The 24940-nt window shown below is 43.0% G+C and overlaps 1 protein-coding gene and 1 long non-coding RNA gene across 3 annotated transcripts in view; one reads left to right on the top strand and one right to left on the bottom strand.

Annotated features, from left to right (window-relative positions):
• Window positions 1-3277: 3277 nt before the first annotated feature.
• On the bottom strand, window positions 3278-21696 carry LOC116746832. 2 transcript variants are annotated; one of them, XR_004347887.1, is made up of 3 exons: window positions 21477-21696; window positions 10046-10558; window positions 3278-9302 (listed from the first exon to the last, which is right to left on the bottom strand). It is a non-coding gene; the product is annotated as an uncharacterized LOC116746832 (long non-coding RNA). The 2 variants fall into 2 exon arrangements; XR_004347886.1 differs by lacking the exon at window positions 21477-21696 and adding an exon at window positions 20830-20930.
• Window positions 21697-22088: 392 nt separating this feature from the next.
• Window positions 22089-24940, top strand: part of ERI1 (exoribonuclease 1) — a 46684-nt gene continuing 43832 nt past the window's right edge. The window contains exon 1 of the mRNA XM_032618555.1: window positions 22089-22170. The gene's annotated coding sequence lies outside the window, so the exon portion shown is untranslated. The remainder of the gene's footprint in view (window positions 22171-24940) is intronic.

The following is a 24940-nucleotide window of genomic DNA, read 5'->3' on the forward strand; positions in this document are numbered from 1 at the left end:
CACAATCTGTAAACTCTAAAAGTATAAAATTATGAGGTATAATACTCATGCGATTGTTTCTTATATGCTTTTCTATGTATCATTTTCAATGGTTACAAAATATTCAAACTGAATTGCTATCATTGTTTATTTAACCATTGTCTAATTGTTGCTCATTCCTGCTTTTTGCTATCATAAAGTTGATTATAAACATCTCTGCATGGTGAGCATTTTTCCCTTCTGAAATATTTCCTTAGACGGAATTCCTGGAAGTAGAACGGCTGGGTCCAAATAGCAGCTGGGACATTCTTCTTGAGATGATGTACATCTTCTTAGTACAAACCCCACCCCCGCCAAGATCTGAAACCTAGTTAATTAGGATGTACCACAATTCAGATAAATTAAAAAACTAAATCTAATCCTGGTGGTGGCAGAAAATCAGGATATATAAAACCATATCATCATAATCTTCAAAAGGCAGATAGTTAAATTTTCTCTGATCCTGGAACATGTCTCCCAGTGGCTAAAAGTCCTCTTTTTGAAACATGGCAAGATAGAGAATGAAATGCAAAGACCCTGACCTGGTAACCTTCTCTTCCAGTTTTAGCATCCTCTGTTTACCTGGTTTTCAGAGGATGAATGTCTTCCCCTCTGAGGCTTCAGGCACCCTCTTCTCAGTTGGATCAGATTCCGAGCAAAGTAATTTTGGTAAAAGGATGGTTTGCTACACAGATTTTAGGTTAAAGTCAGGGATGTGAATTTTGTGCTGCATGTATAAAAATATGAGAGTATATTCCTCATGATCTGGTTTCAGTTTTCTGGAAATATCTTAATATTTATAAAGTATATGCAGATTCCTGGGCTCCTGAGCTGTACACACTCGTAACATCAATTATGTGATACTATTTTTGGAGGCTTAAATGCTCAGATTGGCAGGAGTTCTCTCTGCCTAAAAGATTCCTTTTTTTGATTGAAATTTTGCTTTCCTCCAGGCCATTTCTTTACGGGTGCCTGCAGGGATCAAAGAAATATCTAACCAAACAACTATGGTTCACTAGAAACTTTCCCTATGTTTCAGGGGAATTTTACTTAATATCGTTAATCAAGGGACCAGTATGGTTGATTATTGAATGATTAGTTCTACATGGATCTTTTGCTTCTCCAGGTATTTCTTTTTGAATTTATTTTATTTTTTAATTTTTTGGCCACGTGGCACAGCATGTCGGACCTCAGTTCCCCTACTAGGGACTGAACCTGTGTCCCCTGCAGTGGAGTCTTAACCACTGGACTGCCAGGGAAGTCCTCATATATTTCTTTTTTAAATGGCTTGAGAGGGAGTTAGGAGGAGGTATAATGGAAAAGTGCTGGCTAAGAGTTAGATGTGTCTGATTTCAGCTTTGCCACTAACTAGCTGTATGACCAGATTCAAGTTACTGAACCTACTTGGGGTTCAGTTTCTTCAACTTCAATGTTGAATGTAACAAACACTCTGTCATTCTATATGCAGGAAAGGCTATTCAGAGAGCCAAGTAACATAGAAAAGTCTATTTCTAAATGTTGTGCTATTGTGGTTCATTGTGTGCGTGCGTGCGTGTGTGTGTGTGTGTGTGTGTGTTGCTGGAGCACTGGGTGGGAGGAAAGCTTCCTACTTCTCCACATATCAGTAGTTGAAAAACAGGCTGGAAAAAAACACTGTGTTCTCCTATGTTTGGGCAAACAGGAATCAGGCCACCCTAACCTCACGGTCGCATGGAGATTGCCAGGAAGCGTGCAAAGACAGCATGCTGCCCAGACAGCATGTTTGTCTGAGAGGAAGCTGGAAGGAGCAGTGGAGAGAGTTAATGCTTGTAAAGAGGTGAGCAGGTGCTGGCAGGGTGCTGCACGTACTAAGTGCTGCAGTGACACCTGCCTGACGGTCATTATTAGCTCCTGCAGAAACAGCCAGTAGCGATCTAGGGAGGGGCCTTAACTTACTCCAACCTCATTTCAGGAGCGTTAGTACTTTAATACGTCTACTACTTGTTAAGATTATTATTCCTTTCAGATCCAAATTCTTGCAGCTGGGTATTTATATCTTTTTTTGGTATTTCTCTGGCATTGCTGTTGAAGCTAAGATCTCAGATGAGACGATCAGGTTCTACAAAGCACTACTATGAGAGCTTTGAGAAAGTGAGTCCCAGCATCCCCGAGTCTGCCTTCCCTTCCTCTGGGGCCCTTGGAGTCCCAGGCCTGTGGGGCTGTGTGGCCATCCTAGCGGCCTCCGGCTCACCCAGCCTACACACCTCTGCTAATGCCTCTTACAGTCAATTGCATTTCTCCCTAACACTTCTCTGGCCCTGCCACCTGGTCGAACACTACATCCTGCTGCTTCTTCACACACCCCTCAGCTCCAGGGAGAACCATTCGCTGTGAGCTTTCACGTGCCCTTCTTTGGTTCTCTGCCCAGAAGGTTCTTGCCCCTGCTTGCTGGCCTGGTAAACTCGTAAGCCTGCCATCCTTCAAGACTCAGTTAAACCGTCCCTTCCAATGTTGTATTGCTTCCCCCTCTGAGCTGCCTCATCACCCAAGACAATTACATCTACACAGGACAGTGTGAGTTTCTTGGAATCATGCATTTTATTTTCATTTTTGTAATTCCAGCACAGAATCTGGCAAATAGATGCTCAATAAATGCTCAGTCCATATTTAGACATGCGTTCTAATCATCTCACCTGCAATTCCTGTTTAGAACAGGGGGAGGGGAGGGGCTTAGATGAAAAAAGTTGTGGGGCTTCCCTGGTGGCACAGTGGTTGAGTCCGCCTGCCGATGCCGGGGACACGGGTTCGTGCCCCGGTCCGGGAAGATCCCATATGCCGTGGAGCGGCTGGGCCCTTGAGCCATGGCCACTGAGCCTGCGCATCCGGAGCCTGTGCTCCGCAACAGGAAAGGCCACAACAATGAGAGGCCCGCGTAACGCTAAAAAAAAAAAAAAAAAAAAAAAAAAAAGTTGTGTAAACTGACATGGGAGAATCTATATTAAAACATGTTCGATGGGCTTCCCTGGTGGCCGCAGTGGTTGAGAATCTGCCTGCCAATGCAGGGGACACGGGTTCGAGCCCTGGTCTGAGAAGATCCCACATGCTGCGGAGCAACTGGTCCCGTGAGCCATAACTACTGAGCCTGCGCGTCTGGAGCCTGTGCTCCGCAACGAGAGGCCGCGATAGTGAGAGGCCCGCACACTGCGATGAACAGTGGCCACCGCTCGCCACAACTAGAGAAAGCCCTCGCACAGAAACGAAGACCCAGCACAGCCAAAAATAAATTAAAAAAAAAAAAAAAAACAACATGTTCGATCGTCAATTTGCTTTATGTAAACTCATCTTTAACAACGAAAAATGGGACCAGATGACATATGGTCCCTTTCAGTTTCAAAGATCTTATCTAAAGGAAAGTCCCTCCATACTCAGCCCCCAGCACACCCCATGAATTTCTCTTACACTTTCTATCAAACCATGGACCCATTTAGGTTAATAAGTTACTCTTTTCAACACATGCTAGGAAGGCTAAGCCTTATTTACCCCTTAGCGCGAATTACTCTAAATAGAAATTCTGCTGTGGACAGCCATGTGTTGAAGACAGTCAGTGTACTTTGTTGTTTGTTTATTGAAGTATAATCAACTTACAATGTTATATTAGTTCACTTTGGTTTTGTTTATTGAAGCATAATTGACTTACAATATTGTATTAGTTTCACTTTGTTTTCGTTTGTTTATTAAAGTATAATTGACTTACAATATTAGTTTCAGGTGTACAACAGAGTGCCCTGGTATTTTTGTACACGGCAAAATGATCACCACGTGGAGAAGCGTACTTTGAATGGAGGGCTCTCCGTAGGCATACAGGTTACAGCTCTTATGCTAATTAGTGCTCCTGAGCTGCAGTCCACTCTTGGCCCAAATTCCAGGCCCATGGAAAGCCATTCACCACAGTGTAAAGAGCCTGGGCATCTTTGCCAGACAAAGCTGGTTTCAAATCCTGGCTCTGTCACATACTGGCCCTATGACTTTGGGTAAGTTACTCAGCTTAGCAGAGTATTTCCTCACCCATAAAATGGTGATAATAACAGCAAGTACCTCACAGGGTGTTGAGAGGATTACATGAGATGATGGCGCTAAGGTGCTGCCATAGAGCAAACGCACGTTAATAGTAACCGTTAGAGCTCTGCATGATTCTGGGGCTCCATAGACTTGCCAGGAGTAGATCTGGGTTGGTTGGCTGTCGGGTCTTGCTCTGAACTGGAGATGGGCTGGGGTGGGGGCGGTTTGGTGATAGGACAGGAGGCCTGCTGAACACACAGTCAGATATCGCATACTGCGGGGCCCTGAGGTTTGATCAGCTGGGGGACACGCTATTCCAGGAGTTCCATGACAGTCATCAACCCAGCGCCTGCCAACGACCCTGGATTCTGGGGGCCAGTCCCTCTTGCAGCTGAAGGTCTTTTCCATTCCTAGCCCGCTGAACTAGGGAAGCCACTGCACTTTATAAAGCTGTGAAACATACATTCTTATTTCAAACATGAAATAAAATGCCAGACTCAGTTTTGCATCTGTAAATAATCGATCTCACCTTTGGAAGTGAAGCCCATGGAAGATTATTTCTTAAAGTGGGGTGTTTAGAGCAGCTACACCTGAGCCCCATCTCAGGCATGCTGAATCAAGATCTCAGAGATGAGGATGAAGAGCCTACATTAAACCAAGTCCCCCAGGTAATCCTGATGCACCCTGAACCCTTGCTTCTGCAGCTGCGTTCCCACCGGCACCATTTCGGAGCTTATAAGAATTGCAGACACTCAGGCCCTGCCCCAGACCTACTGAATCTGCACTTTTAAACAACTGTGCTAAAATATGCATAACACAGAATTTACCATCTTAACTGTTTTTTAAAGTGTACAGTTCAGTAGTGTTAAGTATATTCACATTTTTGTGCAACCAATTCCCAGAAGTCTTTCCATCCTGCGAAACTGAAACTCTGTACCCATGAAAACAACTCCCCATCTCCTTCTCGCCCCATCCCCGCCCCAGCCACTGGCAACCACTCAGAACTGCATTTTATCAAGTTCCCCAGATGATTCATATGCCCATTAAAGGTTGAGAGTCACTGCCCTAAGTATGAGAACCACACATCGTAAAATCAGGAGCCACTGTGAGTTTGAGGCACCCAGGCCATGACCCTGGGCCAGGCAATGGAAACGAGGCAGCAGAGCAATGACTAGTCCCTCTAGACAATTCTGATGCTCAAGTGGTTTGAGAACCACTGCTCTGACCAGTGATTTGCACTCTTGCCTACATACTAGAATCACCTGGGAACTTTAAAATTCATGCCTGAAACCCATCCCAAACCAACTAACTCTAGTCTCTAAAGGCAGAGCCCAGGTATTCTGAAAGATCTCCCAGTGATTCCGATAACTTAGCCAAGTTTCAGAACCATTGGAGGGACGAAGGAGAGGTTGGTAGGATTCTGCACTGTGCGTGGGATTTAGAGGGGAATCATGGCTCCAGGGAAGGCATCATAACTGCTGCTTCATTTTATATTGGCCCAGCTACCCTGATACGAATGATTGCTCCAAGGAGTTAAAAAAAAAACAAACTGGCTTTATGAAAAGAAATGGCTGTCTCCTTCGAAGCCCTAACCCCCTCCCACTGCCTGTCATTATTTCCTATCACACTGCTCCGTTTATTTTCTTAATAGCATTTACCACAATTAGCAATTATCATGCTTATTGTTGGCCTCCTCTCACTAAACCAACACCTGCCTCTGTGTCAGAGCCAGGTTCAGAGCTCTAGCTCACCTCTCCATCTCACAGAGCCCCTGATAAATATTCGAGTGAATCAATCAACCCTGCTATGTCATGGAATCACTGTGGCTTCTGACAGTAAAAGAAACTGCTAAACTCTCAGGACCGAGAGAATCATGGTGGGGTGGGGGGGGTTCTGCATGGAGCAGTCAAGGTCACTGAGGGCGAGTTTTCCCAGATGGAAGAGGCCAATGCGGGTAGTAGTGCAGATGGATTCACTGGGTGAAAATCAGAATTCTTAAATGAGTGATACAGACTTTGAGCTAGTGAAATCTGAATATATAAATATGACCTCATCCAGAACCTCCCAGCTAGTGAGGCTTGGATGACAACACATTTATACAACACTATCCCACCCCAAGTCCTATCCGGGGTGGAATTCTGTAATGGAAACAGCATATATTTTGGGACAGACCCGCATTCAAATTCTGCTCTCTCTCCTGGCTGGCTGCTCAACCGCAAGAAATTACTGATGTGAGCCTCAGACTCCTCATCTGAAAAATGGAATAACAGTAATTATCCCACAGATTACATAAAGCACCTGACAAAGTGCCTGACACAGAGCGGAGCTCAATAAATGTTAACTCCCCAATCTGCAACCTGGATTTCCTTACCCACTCCTTTTCAAACCTCTTCTTCCTTTAGTTACACTCTTACTGCCTCATCAGCAGAACACATGCAATCACTTACAGCACCAATCGTCTATGCATTTGACTGGAAAAAAAAAAAATCACACACCGACTTGTGGATTGTCTTCTATCACTGTATTGAGAGCTCTTGTATACTGAATACATGAAAAGTTGAAGGATTTATTGAACTTGTTTCCCAGCCTAAATGGAAACGCCTTTTGGGACAGGAACCTTACCTTCTGCTTCTTTCTGTCCTCCAGCACTGAATTCCACAGTCAAACACGCAGATCTGATATGCATTTTCCAGATCTTCATGACCACGGACCGTTCAAAGAGTAGATACTATCTCTACTCTATGTCCCAGCCAGCCCATAAGACACCCTCTCTCATCATCTTCCTCCAAGTTCTGCTTTTACACATTTCCCAATGACAGGGAAAAGAAGTGGTTGCTTCCTGAGTATTCTGCATCCTTCCAAGCAACCTCTGCTCAAATGCAGCCCATCTGTGCACTGCTGACACTATGAATCTATTTAAATTCTGATGATTCACTATACTGATTGAACTAGGTTTTACTTTTATTAAGGTTTTTATGTGCTTTATCTTTTAACAGAATTCAAAGTATTATGAAGAGATATAACATCTTTAAATCATCATGATATTATTTACGTTAAGACCGTGGCAGGGAATGCAAATTTCTTCACTCAACCTAATCTCCCCTTTTCCTTTAGTAAGAGATCCCAAAGTTTTAGTTGGTGCATTGCAGTCCAGTTAAAAGATGGCATTTCCTATTCTCATGAACAGCTCACTGAGTCAGATGTTGGGGTATTTGCCATAGAGGTGTGAGAATACTGTGCAGCATTCTGGGTGAAGCCTCCTTATTAAGTGTTTATGTGTTTATTCTTCCTCATCTGTTGCCAGCCTGGAACATAGATGAGATGGCTGGAGAGCCAGTTACCTTCCTAGACCATGAATACCAGGGCCACACTTTAGAGATTATAAGAGCTGACAGCCAGAAGGAGATTGAGTTCTTACAGAATTTGGGACACCTGGCCACGGCAACCCCAAACTGCCTAGTATTTGTAAAATCCCTTTGCAAGAGAAAACAGCTAACTATTATATGCAGTTGAACTTAATTTGAACTAATACAGGGTACAGTTAAATTATATTTCTTGCATATTCAATTCACATAAATTAAGTTTAATCACAGATAATTACTGCACTGATTCCATGATGATCAAATAGTTTACAGTCTACTAATTGCACTGAACTACTGGCTGAATGTAGCATTTTTGATTTGTAATGCAAAATAAAAAAAATGTGAACATGCTTAAGGAAGTGTAGCTGGTCCAAAAAGCCAATTTTAGACAGCAGTAAATAGCCCTAAGCCTCTCTGGGCACCAAACATTACCACATAAGGAAAACATATGCAAAAAAGCACCATAATCTAATTAAAGTACTGCTGTTGGTTTTATGGACTTTACTAGCTATTTTTATTTGTCTTAAGTTTTAAGTAGATTTTAGGCATATTTATTGTGCTAGAAAATTTTTATCACTAGTGAGAAATAAAGTCTCTGTCCTAGAAACACATATATGTAATTTTTGGTCCTTGCTTTTTGTCAGAAAATGAGCAGAGTGGGAGAGAAACAGACAATATGAGATTAAGGGAATACTGGTTAAAGGGAATGAAGTGGAAGGTCGTGATACTGGTCACTGGGAAACAGGGAAAAGCAGAACTTGGAGGAAGATGATGAGAGAGGGTGTCCCATAGGTTGGCTGGGACAAAGGGTAGAGATAGTATCTACTATTTGAATAATGGACTTCTGTTTACAAAGCCCAAGAGTTATCTCACTCAGAGATAGGTGTAGAAACACAGGGAGGGCTGGCCAGGGGTTACGGGTCAGAGAAGGGATGGCTATAAAGGAATTTCAGGAGGCATTCTTTGGGATGATAGAAAAGAGAAAGTCTCTGCATTCCAACTGCCTGAGATAACCACGGTTGGCCATAAAGTTGGTCATGTATATAAATATCAGGGAATGATTCAGATTTGACCTCATACTTATGCTTTTTCGGAGACCCTCTTTATGAAAAATACAAAATTAAGTTCAGAGTTTTGAACAAGATCTCTGCAAGTAGGAGCTTCTGAGCCTTAGCCTTGCCGTAAATCCAACTCTGATCATTTATCTATACTTTAAAAACAATCAAAACAGGGACCATACTATACAGACTGTTAGTAAACTTTTTCCCCTCAACATAAGTCTCGAGTATCCTTCCCTGTCAATACATATGATTCTAGCTCATCTTTTAAGATAATTCTGTGGTTTTTCTAATAGTCATTAGATAGATAGATAGATATTTAAATTATTTCCATATGTTGATCCTCTCACTGGGGGATGCTTTCCCTAACAACAGAGCCTGGAATATGATAAGCCCTAAATAAAATGTTTGTTGAATTGGTACCTTGCTCTGAGCACACATGTGTAGTGTCCAGGTTTGACAGGGTTAAAAGATGGTGATCTCTACTCTGAAGCGCCCCCTGACTGGAGTGGGGAGACAGAGACCAAAGCACCAGTATTCTGTCTCTGAATGCCTGTCCCTCTTCTGTACATCCTCTCTCTCTCTCCCCACGCCCCCACTGGGCTGTCACCACTTAGGGCTTGTAGTGAAGGGTGGGAAACTTCACTGAACAGGTCTGTTCCGGAAACACGATGGTGTTTCAGGAATATGCTCTAGATTTCAAAGCACTTCTAACCTTAAAGGGAAAGTTTCCTGAATATCTTTCCCTGGATTGATGACAGCCAGGTCCCAAATTGGAAAGACAGTGGTAATCGGAGAGTCCTGAGTACATTTAGCTGCTGTGAATCTGAAAAACAAAGAATATTAAAAATGAATAAAAATTTCACAAGATCAAGGAGTGTGGGACTCTATAAATAGAGTTCTCTTTATATTCTTATATGAGAGAATAGATGGCGAATATATCGACTTTAGCTGGGCCAAAAGACAGTTCATTTGTGATTAGAGACATTCTCTGGAAACAATAAACAGACTGAAAGTACCAGCTGAAGAAACAATAGGTTCAAAACATATCACCCAGAAAAATGCATGGAGTTTTGGTCCTTTTAATGAGAAAATGTGTATGCTCATTTCCTTGAATAAATCTCTACATCATTCATGGAATGAATGACATTGGAATATTAAGCCTAGCAATTTCTCTTACTTCCAGCCTCTGTAGCCTTCTAACCTAAACTGGGACCTCTCTACTTCAGGGATTTAGTGATGCCCCCAGATTCAGGAGAATCTAAGGGACCCAAAGGCAGGTGCTCAGTTTAAAGGACAGAGTTATTGTTCCTTGCTACTTTCTCAGCTTTACACAGGTTTTCCAGGAACAGGGCTCTTGCTTCATTCCCAGCGCCTGAGTGCCTAGCAGGCACAAGTTTCAATAACCAGGTCACAAGTCTCACCCATGGTTTTCTCCAGATCCTTGAGCTATCTCATCATCTTTTTGATATTCCATTTTTCTAGGATGAGGACCTTAGGTGGACATTGTTAGTTCACTAATCTGTTCCTACTTCCTAATAGTACTTACATTATCTCTCTGATATTTACCTCTTTCCCATGCAGTCCAGACATTTCAGGGAAAGCCAACCCCACCTCTCGTTCAACAGGTGGACTCTGGTGGGCTTGAGGCCATCAGCCCATTGCAGTCCCCGGGTCAGTTCGTCTGTTCAGGGATGTGCCTGTGACTCAAGGTGAATCTCAGTGTCTTTCTTAGAATACAGGGACTGAGGCACTCTATTTTCATTGGAAATAAGCCAGAAAACATTTAGCTCCCATTGCAGCTGGCAAAAACTAGTTGAATATTTGCTAGTGTTTCCTTTTTTTCCTGGGCACACAGCTCACTACATTTTCCAGTCCCCTTGGCCATATGACTGAGTTCTAGCCAATGGAATGTGGACCAAATCGATGTCTCCCCTTTCAAGCCTGCCTCTTCTCTAGTGATCTTCCTTTTTCTTTCCCCATCTGCTGGCTGAGTGGAGAACCACAATGGAGAGAGCGTGGGTAGCCATTTGGAGGACGGCATCTCAGGACAGTTGCTTGACCAGGGAACACTGGACCAAACTGCATGGAGAAACAAATTTACATTGTGTGAATCACCAGAATTTTAAAAAATATTTTATTTTTATTTATTTAGGCTGTGCTGACTCTTAGTTGTGGCATGCAGGATCTTCGTTGCGGCATGTGGGATCTAGTTCCCCGATCAGGGATCGAACCTGGGCGCCCTGCACTGGGAGCACGCAGTCTTACCCACTGGACCACGAGGGAAGTCCCGAAATCACCAGAATTTTAAAGTTATCAGTTACAGTGTTAATCTCTCCTGATTAGTTCACTTCCTTACCTAGGAATCTTCCTTTTCATGGTCCCATAAATCCTCTCTACTGATTAAACATGCTTGCATTGGGTTTTTCTGTTACTACTTAGAACAGGATAACTGATACGGATCCTGCCTTGCACCCCATCTTAGGATTGCATTGTGGCTTTTTGGTTGTGCTGTTAATGCTTATTTGATTCAGTTCATTTCTGGCATTCAATGTCACCCTGCCTAGGGAGAGTGATCTTCTTTGTTAATGGCTTAACTAGTGATTGTGGCTAGATGCTCTACCTATTTTCTCCATTCACTAAAATAACTCTTGTTTGTATTTGCTCTCCATTTAGGGATTGAGGATAATCACTACTGGCGCTATGCTGCTCCTGGTTAATAACTTAATGCTTCCTAATTACTTACTAAGGGGCTTAGTAGCTGAATAGTTTAACTAATAGTACAAGGTAAGAAAAGATACAAACTTGGACAGGAGCATCTCATCCTTACTTTCATGGGGGTTATATTTCTCCATGACCAGATCAAAGTATCCGGATTCCTTGTTCCCATGACTTCCACAGGGACCAAAAGACCTGGGAGGCAAGTGACAAGGGTCACAGGAACAATAAAGTGGTTTGATTTAGTCCTTTGCGAAGAATTGTCTATTTAGAACAAGCAGCCTCCTGTGTTAACAGCAAAGGCCACACTCATGTTACATCCACATTCATAAACAAACCAGTGTTGAGGAAGTGCCACATATGACCACAAGCAAGATCTTCTCTTTTTGCCCCAACCTTTCTTTCTCACAATATTTTACTGTCCCAGCCAAGGAAGCCTTCCTTCCTCCATCAGACTAGATATGTTAAACCAGTAACACTCCAACTTTTTTTTAACCTATTAATCCTGCTTCCCATCTTTTCTACCTTCATTTGCATTGACCACTGGAATTACAAAAATGATTAAGCCATAATTTCCTTCCTCAAATGCTTACAATCTCATGAAGGATACAATCACATATTTTAATGAAATGTGGGAGGTGCTGTAATAAAGTTATACACATGGTGCTATGAGGCACAGAAAAGGACCACTTAGCCCAGTATGAAGCTCATAAAGGTTCTCAGGGGGGAAATGATTCCTAAGCTGAACCACAAAAAGCTGAATACTACCCAAACGTAAACCATGGGCAGCAATGCCAGCATTTGATGGGTGAAGGAAGGCAGGAGAGGCCAGGTCTTAGAAAGAACATCCAAGCATGTCTTTGAATTATTTATTCCTATTAGAATTTAAGTTCCTTGAGTGTAGGAACTTGATCCATCTTGTTCACTGGTGTGTTCAGTGCCTAAAACAGTGCTTGGTACTTAAATGGTGCTAAAAAAGTATTTGTGGAATTGAATGACGCCTGAAAGGAACGCCAACAGATATGTATCTCATAGGAATCTCTCCAGCAGGTGTGTGAAGCCGGCAGGGAGACCCGTCATGAGGCTAAGGCCATATTCCAGGTAGAGAGTGGGACCTCCATAGGGCAATGAGAGTAGGGTAAGGAAGAGGGGGCATATTTGAGAAATGTTTACAAAGTAAAATCAGCAGGACTTGGTAACTGGCTGTGGGAGATGAAGGAGAGACCAGGATGACTCTTAGTGATAAAGAATACAGAGCAGGAACAGGAGGAGGAGAAAACATGGCTAGGAATCTGCTTTTAACAAAATCTCTTTCCCACCCTTGACCCTCTCAGGGACCTGCTAGCCAGGTAATGTTCAAGTCACAGTCATACTGTCATGTTCATTCAGGTGACCTTTGCATAATTTTGGAATTATATAATTTATGATAAGTTAGGATATATTTATATATTCTAAATAATGTGTTACTTAAAAGTGTATGTTAGGTCTCAGTGTATCTTTCAGGTCTTCTACTTTGTATTTTTTATATTTTTGACTCCCTATTCTAAATTCTTGATAAGTGTGTATTATATATATATATATGTTATATATATGTATAAAATATATATATATATCTGTGTGGCTGTATAATTTCAATAACATTGAAATTATAATCTGTGGAAGTTTTATTCTAAAGAAGACATATTTCTCTAACAGCTAGATGAGATAAACTTTTTCTTCTATTGTTATTGACTGTTAGGATGTAGCAAAAGATTATTTTTATTTAAATAGACAATTTGGATGTACTCAATTTGACATGTAAACAAATTTGGGTTTATTAATATTTAGTTCATAAATAACACATTTCTTTATCGTCCATTTTACTTTCTTTGATGTTTACTATTAGTGAGTTATAGTCTCTGTGAATGCCCAGACAGGGGACACAACACCTTCTGCTTCCTGACTTTTTTTTTTATGGTACGCGGGCCTCTCACTATTGTGGCCTCTCCCGTTGCGGAGCACAGGCTCCAGATGCGCAGGCTCAGCGGCCATGGCTCACAGGCCCAGCCGCTCCACGGCATGTGGGATCTTCCCAGACCGGGTCACGAACACGTGTCCCCTGCATCAGCAGGCGGACTCTCAACCACTGCGCCACCAGGGAAGCCCTGATTCCTGACTTTTAAGTAACATTATATATGGTTATATCCTACCTCTACAAGTCATCTATTTATATTTTGCTTTGTTAATTGTTATATCACGTAAGTATGATAGACATATGTAGGAATAAAAATAAATGACAAAATGAACACCTGAGTTTCCTCACCCAGCTTAAGAGATACTAATTAGATTTTTAAATAATTTTCTGATTGTTAAAATAATATATATTTGTTGTATTTTAGAAAGTATAAAAAAGACTAAGTAAGAGGGAGAAAAATCATCTATGATATTATTACCCAAGAGGAACCAATGTAGCATTTGTATAGGTTTCTCTCAAATCTTTTAATGTAGAAAATCATATTGTAGAAACAACTTTGTATCTTGCTTTTTCCTCTTAATATTGGACCATATGTATTGTCTTCTATTACTGTATCATTAGACATCATTTTTAAAAAGCTACAAAATTTCCATTGTATGACTGAATCAAAAATTTTAAGCTGTTCCCTAAATTGTTGGACTTGTAAGTTATTTCCAATTTTTCATTATTATAAATATAATTTGATGTGTATCTTTTGCAAAATGACTTTTCTGTACTGTGATGTTGTATGTACCGGGTGTGTAGTGTGTATTCCATCTTCTCTTGGATAGATTCCAAACTCATGGAATCACCAGGCCAAAGGAAGTGAACACTTTGAGGTTCTCAAGACATGCTGCCATATTGCTTCCTCCAAAAGCTCTAGCAATTAGTATATTTGATAGCACATCTTCCGCAATACTCTTGTAAACACAAAATCTAGTTATTTTCTGTTTTTAAAAAGCACATGGATGAGAAAGTATGAATGGAGCCATATTCTCCAAAGTATCCTTTTGTCTTGATTCCATGCCCTGTTGATGATAAATTTAAACAAAACTAATTTTTTAAATCATAGAGGAAAATTGTGTAGTGGAGAAATTAATATTAGATAACTGATAGTGGTGATAATTTGATGGGGAGGAAGGTGGAAATAAGAGAGTACAAGGATGTAAAGACTTATTAGGCAGTGATTCAAGTCACATGCTTTTGTCCTTAATTGTGTGGCTCACTGCACTTACAGAATTTTTATAAAATACAAGACTTTAGGATTACAAAATGCACATGACTTTGCATCTCAAAGGTCACTTTTGATGATGTAGGATTTTTCGCTGGCAACTATTTTCTATTAGCATATTGAAGAGATCATACCACTGGTTCCTGGCTACCACTGTGGCTGTTCAGAAATCAACAAGTCCGGGGCTTCCCTGGTGGCGCAGTAGTTAAGAATCCACCTGCCAATTCAGGGGACACAGGTTTGAGCCCTGGTCTGGGAAGATCCCACATGCCGCGGAACAACTAAGCCTGTGCGCCACAACTGCTGAGCCTGTGCTCTAGACCCCGCGAGCCACAACTACTGAAGCCCGCATGCCACAACTACTGAAGCCCGCATGCCACAACTACTGAAGCCTGCGTGCCTACAGCCCACGCTCCACGACAAGGGAAGCCACTGCAATGAGAAGCCCGCACACCACAACGAAGAGTAGCCCCCTCTTGCCACAACTAGAGAACGCTGGAGCACAGCAACGAAAGACCCAACGCAACCAAAAATAAATAAATACAATAAATACATTTATTTTTAAAAAATCAACAAGTCCAACTGTCCTTTCTTCAAAGCTAATCTGACTTTTTCTCTGGCTATTCTTCTTCCCTCTCCCCCTCACCCCTCTATTTTTAGTTTTCTTCAGTTTTACTCTGCTGAATGTAGGTGTGGATTTTAAAATGATCCTTCTTGGTATTAACTTGCCAGTGAGTCAGGGAGTAGTATTTCTATTAGCACTGGAAAAGTTTGTCACTATTTCTTTAAATATTGAATCTCCTCTATTATCTCTTTCCTTGCCTTCTGGGATTTTGATCAAATGTATGTTAGATGGAATAGATATTTGAAAGTATTAAGGAATTATTATAAATATTTAGGTGTGATGATATTGTAGTCATTTTCTTTTAAGAATTCTTATTGTTAAAGAATGTCTATTTTTAAAAACGTGTTCAAACTTCTGTCTCTTCTAGGTTTCTTTCCTCTGTTGTTCATAATTTTGACTCCCTGTTGTAAATTCTTGATGATATATATTCTGAGTTATTTTTAGTTCACTAATCTTCTGCTGTATTCTAGTATCCAATCTGCTGCCAAAGATGTCCGTATATATATAATTTATAACAAATACATACAGAGTTTATAATAAGTATATATAAATTCTGTTTCGTTCCTTAACCAATCTGTCTTATTTCTGTAGCTTTCTGTTTCCTGCAAACATTTCCAATATTGTCATTTATTTTTTTAAACCCAGTAAGCAAAGTGGCTTTATAATCTGAGCCTGAGAATTCTGATAGCAGCAGTCTACACAACCTCTTCCGACTGTCCTGTTTTTGGCTGATTCTCCCTCCTATTGTCTTGCTTTCTTGTGAGCTTGGTTACCTATAAGTGCGCATTTGCTACTGACCTTGAAAACTGCCTGTGAGGTTTTCCTGCGCCTGAGATGAATATGCTTCCTCCTCTGCATTTTGCATTTGCCGGTTAGACTCTTGGAAACTCCATTACTTGGAAACCAAGTCAAACCAAATTTAAGGCTTGACTTTCTCTGGCTCCCTCAGATTGTATGTGCCCCAAATGCAAATGCCTGTGAGGACTGGTCTGTGGCCAATTTTCTATGGGATTATTTTCTTTTCCTTCTTCCTCCTGTTCTGCTCACTTCCAAGTAGCATTTTCTAGTCTCTTGTGGTTGTGATGCAGAGGGCATATTTAGTTCTGCTTAACTCACGCTGATGCCGTTGCACTTTGGGGTTAAAGGCTATAGGGAAAGTCTTCCAGAACTGCCTTCCCTGCTGGACTTGACCTCCGTCCCTCCTACCCGAGCAGGGTTAACAACCTTGGTCAGCTGGGTGCTGTCTTCAATTCCCCTGCAGCATAGGCAGTTTTGACTCCCAGCTCCCACCAACTCTTCCAAATATTATTCTGAAAACAGTCTTTTATCCAAAAAACTAGCCAGAGAGTCCCACCTGTCAAGGCTTTTCAACTTTTCAATTTTTTTTAACGGGATCCAACTAACCTAACCCTCCATTTTGAGAGACAAGAAGTGTTCTGCTAAAAAATTTTATCTTTGTAATTAGCAAAATGTAGAATAACTAAGAGATTTTTGCTTTGGTAATCTGACAGTAGAAATGTAGATGAGTGGCAGCTTGACTTTATTAAAGGATAAAATGTTCATGATACGATGCAATGTTTATTATTAATGATTAACAACATAAATAATTTCAATTGGCATCATTAGTCTGTAACACTGTCTGTAACACCATATGAAATTCCACCTACAGCTGCCTCCCTTTTTAGACACCTGATACCCAATTAGCAAAAGTGTTTTGAATAATCAAGGACACAGATGTTGTCATCAACTAGTATCTAATCACATAAACTTTGGCTTCCATTTTCTCAGGGCTGAAATAAGAAGGTTGAACTCTGACCTCTGAAATGAGAAGGTCACTTCAGTTCAAAGAGTTTTCTGGCTCTTTCAGAGCCAATAATCTGGGCTAACATTTCAGCTCTTTTCTCTGGGGAAGGAAGAGAAAGATAGGTTTATCCAGTTATTAGTTTTTTTCCTCTCCTCAGTCCAAAAAAAAAAAAAAAAAGGAGTTTGTAGCAGCAAACAAAAATAAATCAATACAACAATACAGAAAAATATATTGAGATTTTAAAATGAGAGGAAGAAAAAAAGAGATGAAAGCATTACTCCAAAATGTCCTATAGTTGGGTCATGAAGTCTATGCAGGACTTCACAGCATTTGCTAACTTAAGGAAAACATATACTATATTTTGTATATATTTAGTAGTTCATACACTAAACAGAAAGCTCCCACATAAATGAGATTTCTAGTACAGAAAAGACTTCAAGTATATATAGGCATTACTATGTTTTTATTCTGCAGTCACAGTTTTAGCAGATATCCACTGAGTTTAATGCTAATTGAGGTTCTACTATATATTGTCTATTTCAAATAGCATAAAAAAGAGAGCACATCTTGCCTGACCCATTGATTGAGCTTGATTTTGGACTTATCACCAATCTCCATAAGAACACCTCACTCAAAGAAAGGATTTGTAATTCCCCCCCCTTAATTTTCAAAGAATGCTTCCCTCAAAAGAAAAACCATAAAATTTTAGAACATCCTAAAAAAATTTAAGTTCTGTAATCTGTCTTTCCCATCTACATTCAATCAGGAGAAAGGCAGTTAAAAGCAACTGTATTACATGCTGGAAGGTCAGTTCTAATGCATTACAGGATGATCTTGAACCATCTGACATTTTAAGTGCGTTTAAAATTTTCTGTCTTGATATTTTGTGACTCCACTGGGCTAGCTACTGTTGCCAAGGCAATATGGGTTACTGCAGGGATACAAAGGGGTTTTTGTTTGTTGTTTTTTAAATATTAACGAGACAAACATGGAAAAAGTAAATATAGAGAACAAATTCAGCCCCTTTTCTCTTCAAAATGCATGCAGTACAGACGCTCTGATCATATATCTGATTAAAAAATACAAAGACTCATGCAGTGACTTTCCCAACTGGTATAGAGACCTTCTCCCAATCAGTGGGGCAGCTACCATCAGAGTCCTCTTTTCATTTTTTGTTCTGGATTGAGGCCCCTCTGAAAATGTGGGACATTGATTATACACAATATTAACTACCCACCTCCAACATGTTTATCTCTAAATGGAAAAATCCTTTCTTTATGTAAATAAAGGTGGCGGTAAAGGTCCAGAGTGTTACATTTCAGGGAACTTGTGAAGAGAAGACAGAGAAATGTATGGTGCAAATCATATAAATACATTCAGTTGGGTTGCAAAAGACTCAAATGCAGATGAGAATAAAGATTCCAAGTAACCCTTTTTTTTTCTCTGTGATTATTCCTTCTAGTCAATATAATCTAAAGCTGTTCAGACACTATGATGGACTCCAATCATCTGATGATGGGATGAATCAAAGCCTCTATTTTCTGGAATACTACATGAAACTTTTCTGGAAACAGATAACATCTTTGCTTCCTACTAACTGAAATGCAGTATTTTAAAATCAGAAGTCTACATGCAGATCAAGAAACCCTGTAGTACAAGGCACTTTTTAATCAAAATCTCCCCAAAGCAAGGTCTCCTTATGACAAACCAATGACTCAAGCAAAATGCCATGTTGCTACCAGAGACCTGGAAATAAATAGGAAGTCTTTTAAGCACAACGGAAAAACAACTCACAAACCTCAGAGCAACTATTTTTAAATAAATATTTAGAAGCTCAAGGAAAGTGTTTTTCTTACGCTGGGAAGCACACTGGACCCCATCGGCTCCTGCTCCCAATAAATGATGCTGGGAGTGTGTCTGGAAGAATAAACATGAGACTGAGCGGTCACAGGAACGGTATAGGGTTGATGTCCATGAGTGCTTTCACATGCTGACACGTGAGCAGACCTTTGGTTCCACTGCAGGCAAGCTCCTCCTCTCCAACCATTTAAAAACTATCCAGGATACAACAGCCACTCCTACTGTGGATGGATACTTCCACTCAGTTTTGATGCAGTTTCAGTTTGATCCCGTGAAACCATCAGAACTTCCCACCAGAGATAAATGAGGAGATTCTGGCCTTATTAGTGTGCACAATTAACACAGGTGACCTGGCTGTACTTGCCAACCTTCCCGCTTTTTAAAGAAAATAAATTTATTTATTTATTTATATTTGGCTGCGTTGGGTCTTTGTTGCTGCGCGCAGGCTTTTCTCTAGTTGCAGAGAGCAGGGGCTACTCTTCGTTGGGGTGCACGGGTTTCTCATTGCAGTGGTTTCTCTTGTTGCAGAGCACGAGCTCTAGGCACTCGGGCTTCAGTAGTTATGGCGCGTGGGCTCAGCAGTAGTGGCTCCGGGGCTCTAGAGCACAGGCTCAGTTGTTGTGGCCCACGGGCTTAGTTGCTCCGCGGCATGTGGAATCTTCCCGGACCAGGGCTTGAACCCGTGTCCCCTGCATTGTCAGGCAGATTCTTAACCACTAAGCCACCAGGGAAGTCCCCTCCTGCTATTTTTTCCACCTCCCTATATGTGAGCATCTTTGACCTACTCTGAGCTCAGACCCCCTGATCTATTAGAGTGAGTTTGTCAGTCTTTCTTTAAAAATGAACAGGCAGGGGCTTCCCTGGTGGCGCAGTGGTTGAGAGTCCGCCTGCCGATGCAGGGGACACGGGTTCGTGCCTCGGTCCGGGAAGATCCCACATGCCGCGGAGCGACTGGGCCCGTTAGCCATGGCCGCTGAGCCTGCGCGTCCGGAGCCTCTGCTCCACAACGGGAGAGGCCACAGCAGTGAGAGGCCCGCGTACCGCAAAAAAAAAAAAAAAAATGAACAGGCAACAGAACTAATTTAATCTAGAAGCAGCAGCTCAGTAAGGAAAATGAAAACATCAGAAGTTATCTAATCACAGCCACAGCCATCCAGGGCTCTGTCTTATCTGCTGGGTAATAAAAATGGGACCTTCCTAAACTTGAAGGGCATCAAATAAAATAAGTAGTAAAGTTGTTGCTAGCCTCTGGCTCTTGGGGGGATTGCTATGCGGTTTAACCAGTGTATACTAACTACAAAACATTGTCATGGGTTTGAAACACCTATGTTCTAGGAAAGTTTTTTGGGGGGTGCAGGGGGAAGGTTGTTTCCACATAAAGCAAAAATTGAAACACAAACACCTTTGAGAACAGGGATTGTTAAGAGGGCAGCAGAAGGAAGGAATGGGCAGAAAAGAATATCTCCTCTGAAGTTAGGGTAGTTTTTCCAGAAAAGTAGGGTTCAGTCTCAGTTTAAGGAGAACACTTATAAATACCTTGGACAGCTCAAAACTGCTATTTGGGGAACCAAGAACCAAGTGAGCCAAGAATAGAGCAGTGCTTTAAAACTCCTGGCAAAGCAGCAAGAGGATGAAGAGTTGGTTTTGCATAGTTCTGAACACAGGAGTAAAGAAGCAGAGGCACCTCTTCCCAAAAGGCGCCGGAATCCTACGGCATCAACGGATCCGTCGCGGGGGCGGGGGTGCGGGGGGTATTTCTCAAAGTCTCCCAGGGCACTCACCCCTCCCTACCCCGCCCCACTACTCCGTCCACCCTTCCTCCCTCCACCTCCAGGGCCCACCCACCCCCCGGGGGTGTGCAGCACTTCTTAAGCTCTAGCCCCCAGGGGGCCACCTCTGCAGCCCGGACTCTTCCTGGAGCTTGGCAAGTTCTGGGACTGAAAGCCAGGCTTGCACGGCCACCAGGGGCCACTCGTGCCTGGAGGTCGGGGGGTCGGGTGTGCGTGGGGGAACTAGAGCCTTAAAGGCCACCCACTTCCTTCGAGGGGATGAGGAACGCATCTTCCTCACAGTGCTTCTCAGGGGTCAGCCCGCTCCTCACTCGACGGTGATCAATACTCACTCGACGCGGCTCGGACCACCTCCTGTGCCCCTGGACTCCGCCCTAAGGGTCCTCTGGCGTCTGTGACGGCGCGGGTCCCGGCCTCTTCAGTCGGCTCAGGCCAGCGCTTCACGGGTCCCTCCAGTCCCCTGCCCCGTCCCCTCCCCCCCGCCCCCGGCACTTTCTCTAACCGAGGAAGGAGCGGAGAGGAACTTGGCTGAATCAAGGGAACTGCGAGCCTATGGATGAGTTTTAAACCCGAGAGCCAATTAAATATTATTGGAACCTACTGTATGGGCGGGGAAGGGGAGGTCAGGAGGCGGAGAGGCTGAGTCCCACGGCGGCGGGTCCAGCCCCGGAACCCAGCACAGCCCTCCCTCGGCCCTTCCCCGCCGTCAGGACGAGGGGCGCTGCCACCCCAGCCGGGACCCTGCGCCTCCCTGCCCCCGATTCTCCTCAGGACGCGTAAGTCGGCCCCTCCCCACCCACGCCGGGCCGAGCAAGCCGAGCGGAGGGCAGGGGCGAGACGAAGGGCCAAAGTTCCCCGGACTAAGACGCCGCGCGCAGCTCTTGCTACACATCAGCTGCGGCTCTGGGAGAACGCCTGCGCCTCAAAGGTTGGTCTCGCGCCGCAGCCCGGGACGGGCACAGGGCCCATACCCTCTTACCTGACGCGCGGCCCCGAGGGCGGACTGGGCTTCCGCCCGCCGGGTCCATCCCCAGGGCGGTGTGAAGGCCGTGGGCGGGGTCGGCGGTCGCACCGCCCTCCCCGCGGGCTCCGGGGTTGCTCAGCGCCAGCGGAGGGAAGAGACGCCCCAGCCGGGAGTTCGGCCTCCGCGGGCACCGGGTCTACTCAGGGCGGCGGGGACGGGGCCGCTCGGCCCTCAGTCACTCGGGGCGGGAGGTGGGGGTACCGGGGAGCGGGAAGGGGGAGCGGGGTGCCGGCGGGCGGCGGGGGACGGCTTCTCAGCCGAGTTCCCACCTTCTGAGGAAACCCGCGCTCCCCCTGGCCTGGGCGCGAGCGCCCCCTGGAGGCCCCGGTGGAGGGCGCGGCCTGGAGCGGAGCGCGACGCCTCTCCCCGCCCGGAGACCGTGTGCCCGGACTTTGGGGCTCCCGCCGCGGGCGGCCGCAGCCCCGCTTCCACGCCTGGGCCCGTCGCTCACCCCGGGCGCCTAGGGACACGTCACCCTGAGGACCTCCTCTCCACTTCGGGTAAAGCGGGAATATCTGGAAGGCGGTGTGGGAGCGATGCTTCACACATTGTAGGAAACGTCTTGGATGGATGCCCAACTGCCACCAAAACCGGTGAGGGTATCTCTCACCTCTGCATCCTCGGTGTCTACAAGAGCTCCTGGCATATGGTAGGAGTCTGGTAATTATTTTTTATCAAATAAGTATGAATAAATTAATGAACGATGCGGCTTTTTTTTTTTTAAATCCTGTAATGTCTTCCTGAATACATCCACTTCACAAAAAGTATAAGACAGAAAGGCTTAGGGACCACCAATGTTTGAAAATAGAAACACGCTGACTTATGTAAGGGGTAGCACTGCCACATGTTCTGAAGCACTTTAGAAAGAAAGCGTGGCTTTCCTGTTCCATACTTATTAAAAGTTGAATTCAGACAAATGAGTGCTAGAGGTGTATATACTGTGCATTGCGTCTGTTTCTGCAACAGTAGATAAACTAGACAGCTACATTCGCTCAGCATAGAAGTATTGTCAGAGTCACAAGTTGGACTTCAGAATCCATAAGGTCCAGAAAAGGCTGTCTCTGTCTGACATTAGGATAACATGGAGGATATTACACACAATGTGGACAGAGATACAGGGACATAGGAGGGTCTTCCTCCGCATCCTCTTAAGACACATCTAACAAAGACTTCCCTGACAACCTGGAGGTGGATGGCAAGAAATAAACTCTTTCTGTCTTTGTTCGAATTCTCACTTCCTTTTATGAAAACAGATTCTATTCCAGATAGAACCCTTTCAGATTTCAGATTTACTTGTTCTTATTCTATTAATAGTTATACAGAATTCAGATATATTACTGTTATTTGGCCATTTGACTGATGTAATATTGACAAGATGTGATTTATGTTCTCAGAATGACACAGCTGGAGGGCTATTTGACTGTAATTACTTGGGGTTTTATACCTTCCCTCCAAAGGGAAGTGTGCAAATGTGAAAGCACCAATTGTTCCCAATTACTTGAGATACTTTCTGTAAATATCTAACCCCTTCCTGTATTTTTTTTTTTTTTTTTTTTTTTTTTGCGGTACGCAGCCTCTCACTGTTGCTGCCTCTTCCCGTTGCGGAGCACAGGCTCCGGACGCGCAGGCTCAGTGGCCATGGCTCACGGGCCCAGCCGCTCCGCGGCATGTGGGATCTTTCCGGACCGGGGCACGAACCTGTGTCCCCTGCATCGGCAGGCAGACTCTCAACCACTGCGCCACCAGGGAAGCCCCCCTTCCTGTATTTTTATTAGCCACATTGAAAGGAAAATGATCAGGTGATTGTATAGAATTTTAAAGTGAACAATGTGCCTTTAAAATTGCTTAATAAACAAGTGGTTAAAATATCATCAGAGATGTTACCGGAATTCAGTTAGGATGGTATGTGTCACATCTGATGGACAATGGAATGGTAAATAACAAATCAAATAAGTAAATGCTCACATAGAAAAATACAACATAGCATTTTATGAATAAGAGCTTATTGCCATAATAAGATATATAAAATTGACTTCATGGATATAAATAGCAAAAGAAAAACCCCAAAGCAAAACTTTTTTTAAATCAATTTTCTCTCCAGACCAAAAAAAAAAAAAAAAGCCTAAGAAGTAAAATAAAATTAGGAATTTACCTACTGGTCTGTGTCCTTCCAATGGACACAAAAATTTTAACATGCATTTGGTTGTAGCAGGCTGTTGACCTGTTTAACTAAGGGGAGGTGTTTGATTTTGTTCATGAAACCTGATGTGAATACAGAAGGGCTAGAGCTCTTGAACCTGAAGATATTTCAAACTAGGAAGTAGCAACAAATCTTCAGGTTACTCGTGCTTGTTAGATTGAATTGCTGTGGTACACGGAGCTCATTGGAAGAGCAGTTGGCTAGTTGCCCCCTTTAGACAGTTTGTACCAAGTGGGTGGACATCCTGGAAATATTCAAAAGTATCCTAGAATCTCAGGGTCGCAGAGTACCTTCCATACCAATGAGTAGCCCATATGTACTTACAAATGGGCTGTTCAGTGAACAAATTGTTTGCTTAATTATTGTATCAAAGCATAATCTAAACAGTGATATAGGCATTTGGCCAAGTAATTCATGGTGTTTAGTAATTTATCTACGGGAGACTTGGCCCTGGAAAATAGTCCCCTCTAACCTACCTGATTTTAGGAATTTAGGAATATAACAAGACCATGTGATTATGCACTGGGTTGACTTTACTGTTCTGTCACCCCACCACTTACATATGCCCTGATTTTTGTTGCACATGTGGGCTTAGGGATTTTACAAATAGAAAAGCCACTGTAGTATTTTCTCAGTTCCTTATATTACACATATAGTGGTTAGAAACAGAACAAATGTGACCATTTGCTGGTAACAGTGCTAGATGATTGGGAAAAAAAAAGATGACCCCTAATCTCTCCTAATTATACACATTTATCTATACAACATAGATAAATGAAATATTAATATTCCATATGCATCATATGAAACCCATCATTCTTCCCTTACTGTTAACTCCCTGGATAGGTTATATTTCCTGATGCCCATTGTTTGGCTTCTTTCCTCTCTGGGTTCCACTTTTTTATTTAGTTGATGTTCAAGAGCCTACTGAAACAGACACACAAGAACTGAATGGAATTTCTCAGGCAGGAATTTCTTATGTAAAGTGGCCTCTCACTGAACTATGGTTTTGCTCATCCACCAGACTTACAGAGTGCAGCTGACTCTGTGAAAAGGCTCTGTCAATGGAACCAACCCCAGTGCCAATGCAGGGGCTCATTCATTTACTGAGAGCACCCACTGAGAGGAGATCCTTTTCCCAACACAGTTTAATAAGACATGATGTTCAAACCTGAGTACTCAAGACAGCTTTTAAAAGAATAAAACATCCTCTGAGAGA

The sequence above is a fragment of the Phocoena sinus genome, chromosome 21, assembly GCF_008692025.1.
Source record: "Phocoena sinus isolate mPhoSin1 chromosome 21, mPhoSin1.pri, whole genome shotgun sequence".
In the NCBI taxonomy this organism is placed as follows: domain Eukaryota; kingdom Metazoa; phylum Chordata; class Mammalia; order Artiodactyla; family Phocoenidae; genus Phocoena; species Phocoena sinus.